The following is a 9,009-nucleotide window of genomic DNA, read 5'->3' as shown; positions in this document are numbered from 1 at the left end:
GTAGTAGCTTATGTCTATAAAATAAATATTTTGCATAGTTACAGAAATCTCATAAGAAATGCAATATTCTATGGACTGACAGAGCACTTAAAAGAAAGGGATTTAGGCTAAAAACCATAATTCTGTATTCAAATATTTCACAGATTCAGCCCATCATTAAGCACAAGTTTCTCCAACTTCACTACTGTAGCCAAACCAAAATAGATGCTCACTAAATAGCTATTTTGAAATGTGTCATTTCACAGGTCCCAAGGGACCTTTCTGACTCACTCATCTTACTGAGTTCAAGAAGAATGCCCTACTGACTCTGATAAGGATCAGTGTGAGGCAGGGTCTCAGCAAGCGTCATTAACTTTACTTATGGATTGGAAAAGATCCAATTGTCAAAGCAATACTATGACATGGAGCTAGCACTATTTTTCTCTTCCTTCTTGCACATTGAAAATACTTTTTCACAGGAGAGAGGAATATTGGACCATTTTGTAAATTATGTCTTAAATCTAAAGGGATAAGCAAAGAGTTATACTTCATGTTTACTGTTTGGTCCAGCTGAGTGTTTTAAGACTATGTTAGGCAGGACAGCCATTATATAGTAAATTCTGTGCAATCAGGAGACATTCATAGTAGTAGAAAACTTTTCCATTCAGTTTATGTCAAAATAAATTTTAGACGTGGATTTAATACTTGTACATCATATGTCAGTTCTAGTTTTTTTTTTAATTTAGAAAATATAATGTGTTTGGAATAGTGTCTTTTAATTAAGATTTCAAAGTGTTCTACCTTTCCAAAGCAGAACCTTAGTGGCACAAAAGTTAAGCCCTTCGCCACTAACTCAAAGGCTGTCAGTTCAAACTTACCAGAGGTTCAGCAAGAAAAAAGAACTGGTCATCTACTCCTGTAAAGATTCTAGCCTAGGAAATCCTGCAGGGTTGTAGGATTTGCAAGCAACACGAGAGCACGGAGCAGCATCTTTTAACCCATGCCTCTTCGGGATGCTTGACTGTTGTCAGAGTGGGGAATCAGATGCCTGTGATGACGCCACCAAGTGCTCAAGGAGCGTGGTGGTGCTGTGAGCTCCTTAAGAGAAAGATATGGCTTTCTGCTTCCATAAAGACTGAAAACCTTGGAAACCCAAAGTGTTGCTCCACTTTCCACCCTTGGGTCACTACGAGCCAAGATGGAATGGATGGCAATGAGTTTGCATTTTGGTTTTCCACCAAGTGCTTACGCTTGTATAGAGATAGCTAAAGGTACAAAACTACTAAGAGGCAGCAAGTTAAAGATTTTGGCTAAGTTATAACATACATTGTAGGAGTGTGATAGAGAAAAATATATTGCAGGAGTGTGGTAGAGAAAAATATAATTATTTCCTAAGAAAAGTAAGTAAGGTTTTATTTGGAAGGTAGTATTTGAGTTAGAAGTTTTCGCAAGACTAGAAAATGGAGCGTGTTAAGCAAGGATGACCAAGAGTACAAACCACGGTTTGGTTTTGGGAACTAAACATAAATTCATGCCTATAATTTCTTTGTTTGGTATAAGCAGAGATAAAAAAGAACACAATGCATTATTTTCCCAAGCCAGCTTCCTTTGTGCTGAAGCCTTTTATTATATTTTCTAGGGAAAAATTTGCATTTGGTTGTGGAGGATGAAAGGAGGGAACGGAGTACATTGCATTTAAAACCCAATAATTTTCAATAATTGCTACAATTTTCTGCCCGCTTAGTTAATGCCAGCTGAAATCAGCATAACCTATGAAGTACAATGGTGCATAATGTAGAGTGCCATGGCCTAATTATTATAGTTTAAATACTTAGATAAAAATATATTCGGGCAAGTGGGTGTTTACTGTGTGTAGTCTATCAAGTGGAAAAAAAATTTCTTCTCAAGTTACACTACATGAATGCTCCAAGATTAGAATAACAAATATGGTTATTTTTTGTCAGGATTATTTTTAATGTATTTTTCTTATTTTCAGAACTCATATTTTCCACTTTTTGATCAGTTTTCTGGAAATAAAAATGTTCATGACTTATTTATTAACATTACTAAAATTCCTATTGTGTCCTGCAATTCATGTTACCTCATAGCCCAATATTATAATTTCCTAAAGAGCAAACAAAGACATTCTTTCATGCCGAATATAGATTTGCTATTCAACAGGATTGCTATGAAACTTTGACTGAACTTTAGCCTTTCATAATGCATTGCATTCAGTAGTTGTACTAGTATCAATAAACTTCAGTCTACAAGCAGGAAGAAAATATTCTCACCCCAGTTTAACAAGCATAAAAATAATTAACAGCACTCAATATTCTTTGTATATTTCTGGCCATCTAAAGTGTTAAATACTGTTTGATTTACTGCTTCATGGGGCTAAAATTGATGCTGGTGTCAGGTGCAGTCAAGTCAGCTCTGAGTAACAGCAACTCTTTGTGCAACAGAATGACACACTGCCTAGCCCAGTGCCAGATTCACAATAGTTCCTATTCATTGAGGGGTTATAACTTTTGCTGTTGTTGTTGATCTGCCACTATTCTAATTGAAATGTCCTTTTCCAGGATGCAGTACCTCCTGATAACATGTCCAAAGTACATGAGACAAAATCTTTCCAATCTCACTTCCAAGTAGACATCTAGTATAATCTTTCTAAGACAGATTTTTTCCATTTTCTAAAAGCCCGTGGTATATTTAATATTCTTCAGCAATACCATAATTTAAGCACAATAATTCTTTCGTACTCCTTATTCAGTGTCCTGTTTTCATATTCTTTTGGGTGGTTTAAAACATCTTGGCTTGGATAAGGAGAACCTTAGTCTTCAATGTGGCATTTTTAATTTTTAACACTTTACACCTGTTGAAGCACATCTGTCCAATGGAATGCATCATTTGATTTCCTGACTGCTGCTTCCGTAAGTGTTGATTATAGATACAATTAAAACAAAATCCTTGACATCTTCAATCTTTTTTCCATTTTATGTTGTTCCTTACTAGTCCAGTTATGAAATTATTACTTTATTGATGCTGATGCATAATTCATATCGATGGCTGTCTTTGATCACAGTAAGTTCTTCAAGTTAACTTCACTTTTAGCAAGGAAGGCGATATCACCTGCACACCATAGTTGGTTAAATGAGTCTTCTTCCAATCTTGTTACCATGTTCTTTTTCGTGCAGTCCAGCTCCTTAGCGTTATTGTTCAGAATACATGTTGACTAAATAAACCCACACTCACTGCCATTGAGTTGATTCAGACTCATAGCGACCCTGTGTAGTACGATTTGTTAGATTATAAACCTTCATGACACAGCCTCATATTTCTTCTGAGGAACTAGTTATTTGAAGCACTAATTTCATCTTGCAGTTAACAGTTCAATGCTTATCTCTTGGGGCTTCTTAGGCACATTGACTAACGATGGTGAAAGATGAAAGAATAAAACCCCGACACACACTTCCCCTGACTTTGAACCATGCAGCATCATGCTGTTTCTTCCAATGGCTTCCTGTCTATGAACAGGTTCGGAATAGCTCCTCAAGGTGGTGATACCGTGAGCTCCCCCCTTGGTGACGCCATTGGAGGTATACCACTGCAACAAAGAATGAGTTCTCTTGAATACAATAGGCTGAGCCTTCTCCTTAAGCACGTGATTTGGGCTTCTAGCCTTCTGGACTGTGGTAAGAAAAGTCTCTGTTTAGTAAAGCCAACCCACTTACAATTATTTCTGCAGTAGAAGCCCCAGAGAGTAACGATATTCAGTGTTCCCTAAAACTTTGCCATATAATTAACACGTTGTCAAACACGTGGTCAGCTGAGAGGAAGTGCTTTTCTTGAAAGGCACATAGTCCATGGGAAATAGAAACATGTTCTTTTTATGTACCCATGATCTTTTCTATGATATACACAGCACCCTATCTATGACGGCTATTTCTATCACTGTCATAATTTCCTAGATTTAAATACCGATGCAGAACACAAAATTTGGACTTTGTAGATTTTACATCTATTGCAAACCCTTTCCGAATTGATCACAAATTGAGGTCAGTTCAAAAGTGCTTTTAAAATGCATGTTCTAATGTATCATTATATTGTTGTCCAAAGCCTGCTGTGAAAGACTCTCAACAGGGTGACTTGTAACGACTGAACTTCATTGTCTTACAAGTCTGGATGGTGAAAGTCCTAACCCAAAATGCTGGCAGTGACGTGCTCTTGGTGAAGGTCCCAGGAGAGGTTCTCCTTTCCTCTTTCAGCTTCTCTCCGGCCGACAAATGTTGACATTTCTTTTCTTCGAGATGCAGCTCTCCAGCTGCTGCCTTTGTCTTCACATGGCCTTACCCCAGCTTCTCGGTCTGTGTCTGTTTTTTTTATATAGACACCGGTCATGTGGATTGGGGTTCATGCCAATCCACTCTGACTTCATCTTAATTTGATTATATCTACAAAGACGTAGTTTCCCCAAAAGGCCCTATTCATAGGTACTGAATGCTAGGACTCCAACATATCATTTTGTGATACACAGTTCAATTCACAGCCTGTAAAACCACATGTATGCAGGGGTTGCTTATGTGTTAGAGAGTTTTTTCAACCTTTTTTTAACTGAACATTTTGCCAACCAAGTTATAGAAATGCTTATGACTTATTTGCCCTAGTTTTAGAATTTTCATGTAGGACTCAGAAAGTTTCTGGAAAAGAAGAAATCTGATAATTGAGTGCTTTCTAAAAGAGATTTACTCAAGATTAGCATAAATGAGTCTGTCCTTCAATTCAAATACTATTTCGAGCCAGTTGGCAATGACTCAACACTCCTAAGGAAAGACTGGATATTTTGCCTTGACAGCAAAAGATATTTAACTGGAATATCCAAGTTTAGAAAAAAATGTGCCAAATAGTTCAGTTGTGAACACTGAGCAGATGCTCCATAAATACTTGTTGACTAGAACTGTAAATAGTCCTCTTTTACACTTATAAGGAAAATTTCTCCCATTTGGTCCCAAGCACTATGTTTCACTTGTTCAATCGTCATTCTTCACTTGGCTACCACCACTCAAACCTAGGGACTGCTCAGAGAAGGAGCTCTTCAGAGAGTTCAAGTACTAGGCCCAGTTAACATATTTATATATCCGCCTTTGTTTCTAAGGTTTCTATATGATTGTACATCATTTTATCTTTTGCAGAAGTAAATACATCTAACAAGATTTAATATTATTTAAAATATGTAAATATAGTTTATAAATAACTGAATGGGTTTATAGTTCAAATCAGCTCAACAGTGCTATTTTAGCTACCTTATATTTATGAAAATGAGTTATGATTTTTTAAAATGTTTTATTAGGGGCTCATACTACTCTTATCACAGTCCATACATATACATACATCAATTGTATAAAGCACATCTGTACATTCTTTGCCCTAATCATTTTCTTTTCTTTCTTTCTTTTCCCTTTTCTTTTTTTACATTTTATTAGGGACTCATACAACTCTTATCACAATCCATACATATACATACATCAATTGTATAAAGCACATCCATACATTCCCCGCCCCAATCATTCTCGAAGCATTTGCTCTCCACTTAAGCCCTTTGCATCAGGTCCTCTTTTTTTTCCCCCTCCCACCCCGCTCCCCCCTCCCTCATGTGCCCTTTGTAATTTATACATCGTTATTTTGTCATATCTTGCTCTATCTGGAGTCTCCCTTCCCCCCCTTCTCTGTCGTCCCTCTCCCAGGGAGGAGGTCACATGTGGATCCCTGTAATCAGTTACCTCTTTCCAACCCACTCACCCTACGCTCTCCCAGGAGTTATGATTTTTTTTCCACCAAATTATTTCCTACATATTTTCCCAAATGACCTCTGGCTATTTCTTTTTTTAAAAATTCCACCAGTAAAAATGTGAATATTTCACGTCTTTGATGAGTTACAAGTGAAAACTTTGTGAAGAAATTTGAATAGCAATTGTCAAGGTTGTGTGCAAATATAAATGCCGCAGGAACACATGACTGCCACCCGAGTGAGCACAGGAGGCGGTTACACGGCGAGGCTGTGTATTGAGCATCAGTATCTTGTAGAGAGCTAAGTCAAAGCTGTTCAAAACCAACACATCGATTTCCAAACTGATAGGTGCATGATGGAATACCAAGATAGTATACTAAAAAATATAAACAAATCTCCTTAGCAAGGAAAGATAGCTAGAATTTATTGTGTGCCGACTCTATCAACGTTCGGATTGTGCTGTTTGCTTTACATGTTCTTTTGTTCATTTTAACAGGTAATTTTATATCCATCAGATGTGGTCTCATACTGTTGCATGGACACCCACACTCAATATTTGGATGAATGTTGAAGCCATGTTTGAAATTTAGTTCTTTTTGTCTCTACAACTTTTATTCTTGGAAGTATCTCAAGTAGCCCAGGAAATATGACTATATGAATCATTAACATGCATATACTTAATTATAGCCTCTAAGTTCCAAGTATATTAATTTTTCTAAAAGTGAGATGACATGCAAATATTATACAAATGTTTTCATAAGAAAACTTTTTCATTAAATTCTTACATCTATTTTAAACACTAGTATCTTAAGGTTTACAATAAACTATTTTTAACATTTTATATATCATGTAGGGACCAGAAAATGCTTATGATCTGATGCTGTGGGCAAAATGTTCTGAGGAGATTCATCAGGAAGTAAAGCAATAGGCTAAGTGAATCCTAGATTAAACTGGCATTGATGTGTGATGACACTGAGCAAGCTAGGTGAAGAAATACCACCAATTACAATTATATTTCGAATTTTTTACTATAATTCTTATTTATCCAAAGCCAGGTTTCTTAGTGGTTTGAGCATATAGGTCTGTGTTAAGTTGCCTATCGCCTGCATTTAATCTACCAAGATAATTTTAGGAGTTATGTATCACTGAGATTATTTTTACACATATACCATCTGGGGTAATTTGTATATCAGCCTCCTTATTGCAAATTATATGATATGTAAGAAAAATCCTACAGAGTTATTTAGCATTTGCTTGGTAAAAGTTGATTACAGCTCATATATCATACATATACAATTTAACTTTCTATTTCTGTTAGTCTTAATCAGTGATACTTGTTACTGATTGGGATTATATAATACAAAGAAAACAATACTCAGATATTCCTTTTATGGCTACATGAATTGGAATAAATATTATAGATGTTTTATAAAGTAGTATGTTTAAATTTTTTTTACAGTATTTGCTGAATTTAGTGATATATATTTTTGTGTTCTGAATGGCATTCTGAGCTTATATGTTCCCAATTGGTTTGGAGACTAATTTTTAAAAATCCTCTCCTACTGTCTCTACTAAGGATGGTGTCCTTATTTGTCTGCCTCTTTGGATAAGACGAAAGCTCTCCGGTGGCACAGTGGTTCACATAGGGCTGCTAATTCTAAGGTCAGTGGGTGAACCCCCGCACCCCCGGGCCTGTCCGTGGGAAAAAGACCAGGTTTTCTGCTCCTCTATAAAGGGTTACCATCTCAGAAACTCACAGGGGGCAGTTCTACCCTATACTTTAGGGCCACTATGAATCAGCAGTGAGTTTGGTTGTTTGGTTTTGGGTTTGAGTTTGATAACATTATCATGAACCCTGAATCTTTCAGGATATTTTTACCCAACTTCAAAATTCCTTATTTTTTCCCCAAGTTGCTTGAATACTCTATATTTACTATACTACCAGACAATTAGACACTATTTTAAAACATGCTCTTGGAAAATGGAATTGTAGAAATCACACTGAATATGTGGGAAATACCTAGGTTATAGGAAATGGACTTATATAGCATTATAAATAACAATTACACATTATTTGTACACAAAATCATACCTTTGCTTTAGACTTTTCCAAACAATGCCCAGAAATATTATTAACATGGAAATTGGTTTTAAACATAACTTGAAATTATTTTTTATGGCCTTTGTAAATCTCCCCTAGTCACTAGCTGGGGGCATACAAATAAAATGTAGAAGATTTTAACTCAAATGATTGGTCAGTTTTGCCACTCTGCTGAGCTACCTCAGAAACAGGAACAGGGGGATTCTATGAGCATCAAGAAAGAAGCACTACTAGTAGAGCACGTGTGAGATCCTTGCCTAAAGTCGAAAAGGAAGCAGGGAACCAGAGGCTATTGCACCCAATCCACGAGAAAGAGCAGAGGATCAGGATAACATCACCCGAGCCTTGTTTTGTCCAATGTACCAGATATAAAGAGAAGACTTCTACAAAAAATGTACATTACTATGTTTTATTATAATATATTTGAAAATTATTTTATTATAATGTTTAAAACATTGATCGTTTTTGTCTTTAGTTTATTTATATTATTTTTACATTACGTAGTAAGAGAAGTGTGAGCTATTGTGTTAGTCCATGTAGACTAGAGAAACAAATCCAGAGACACTCATACATGTATAAGAAAGAGTTTTATATAGAGGAGCAATTGTATATTGAGAAAACATCCAGCCCAGTCCAGATCAAGTCCATGAGTTTGATATTACCCCATATGTCTGATACCAGTCTATAAGTTCCTTTTCAGACTCATGTAGCACATGCATTGATACCAAATACAGAAAGATCACAGGCCGGTGGGTGGAAAGTCCTGTGGATCCAGTGGCGGTGGAAACATCTCAGTGCTGATGTGGGTCTCCATGTGGCTTCTCAAGCTCCAGGGCTCTGGTTCTATCAGCGTGTATCCATGTAGCTTGTCAGCAGGAAGATGAAGCAGAGTGTCTGTCCTACTGCCAGGGAGGAAGATTGGTGTTCCCAGAATCCTCAGAAGGCCATGCCCACACAAACACGTCATTGGCTATGACCTGGTTGACAGGCTAGACTCCACCGCAGCTACTAATTCTGATTTTCTGATTCTTCACAGACATGTGGTTATTACAAACATAAACTTTGTACATCTTGATTTTTATTATACATAAAATGAACAGAAAGCAGCATCTACTACTTTATGGGAATATTGTTGTTACTGGAT

The sequence above is a fragment of the Tenrec ecaudatus genome, chromosome 3 (genome assembly GCF_050624435.1).
Source record: "Tenrec ecaudatus isolate mTenEca1 chromosome 3, mTenEca1.hap1, whole genome shotgun sequence".
Classification (NCBI taxonomy): domain Eukaryota; kingdom Metazoa; phylum Chordata; class Mammalia; order Afrosoricida; family Tenrecidae; genus Tenrec; species Tenrec ecaudatus.
The sequence above is the reverse complement of the archived record's forward strand: the minus strand, read 5'-3'. Positions refer to the sequence as shown.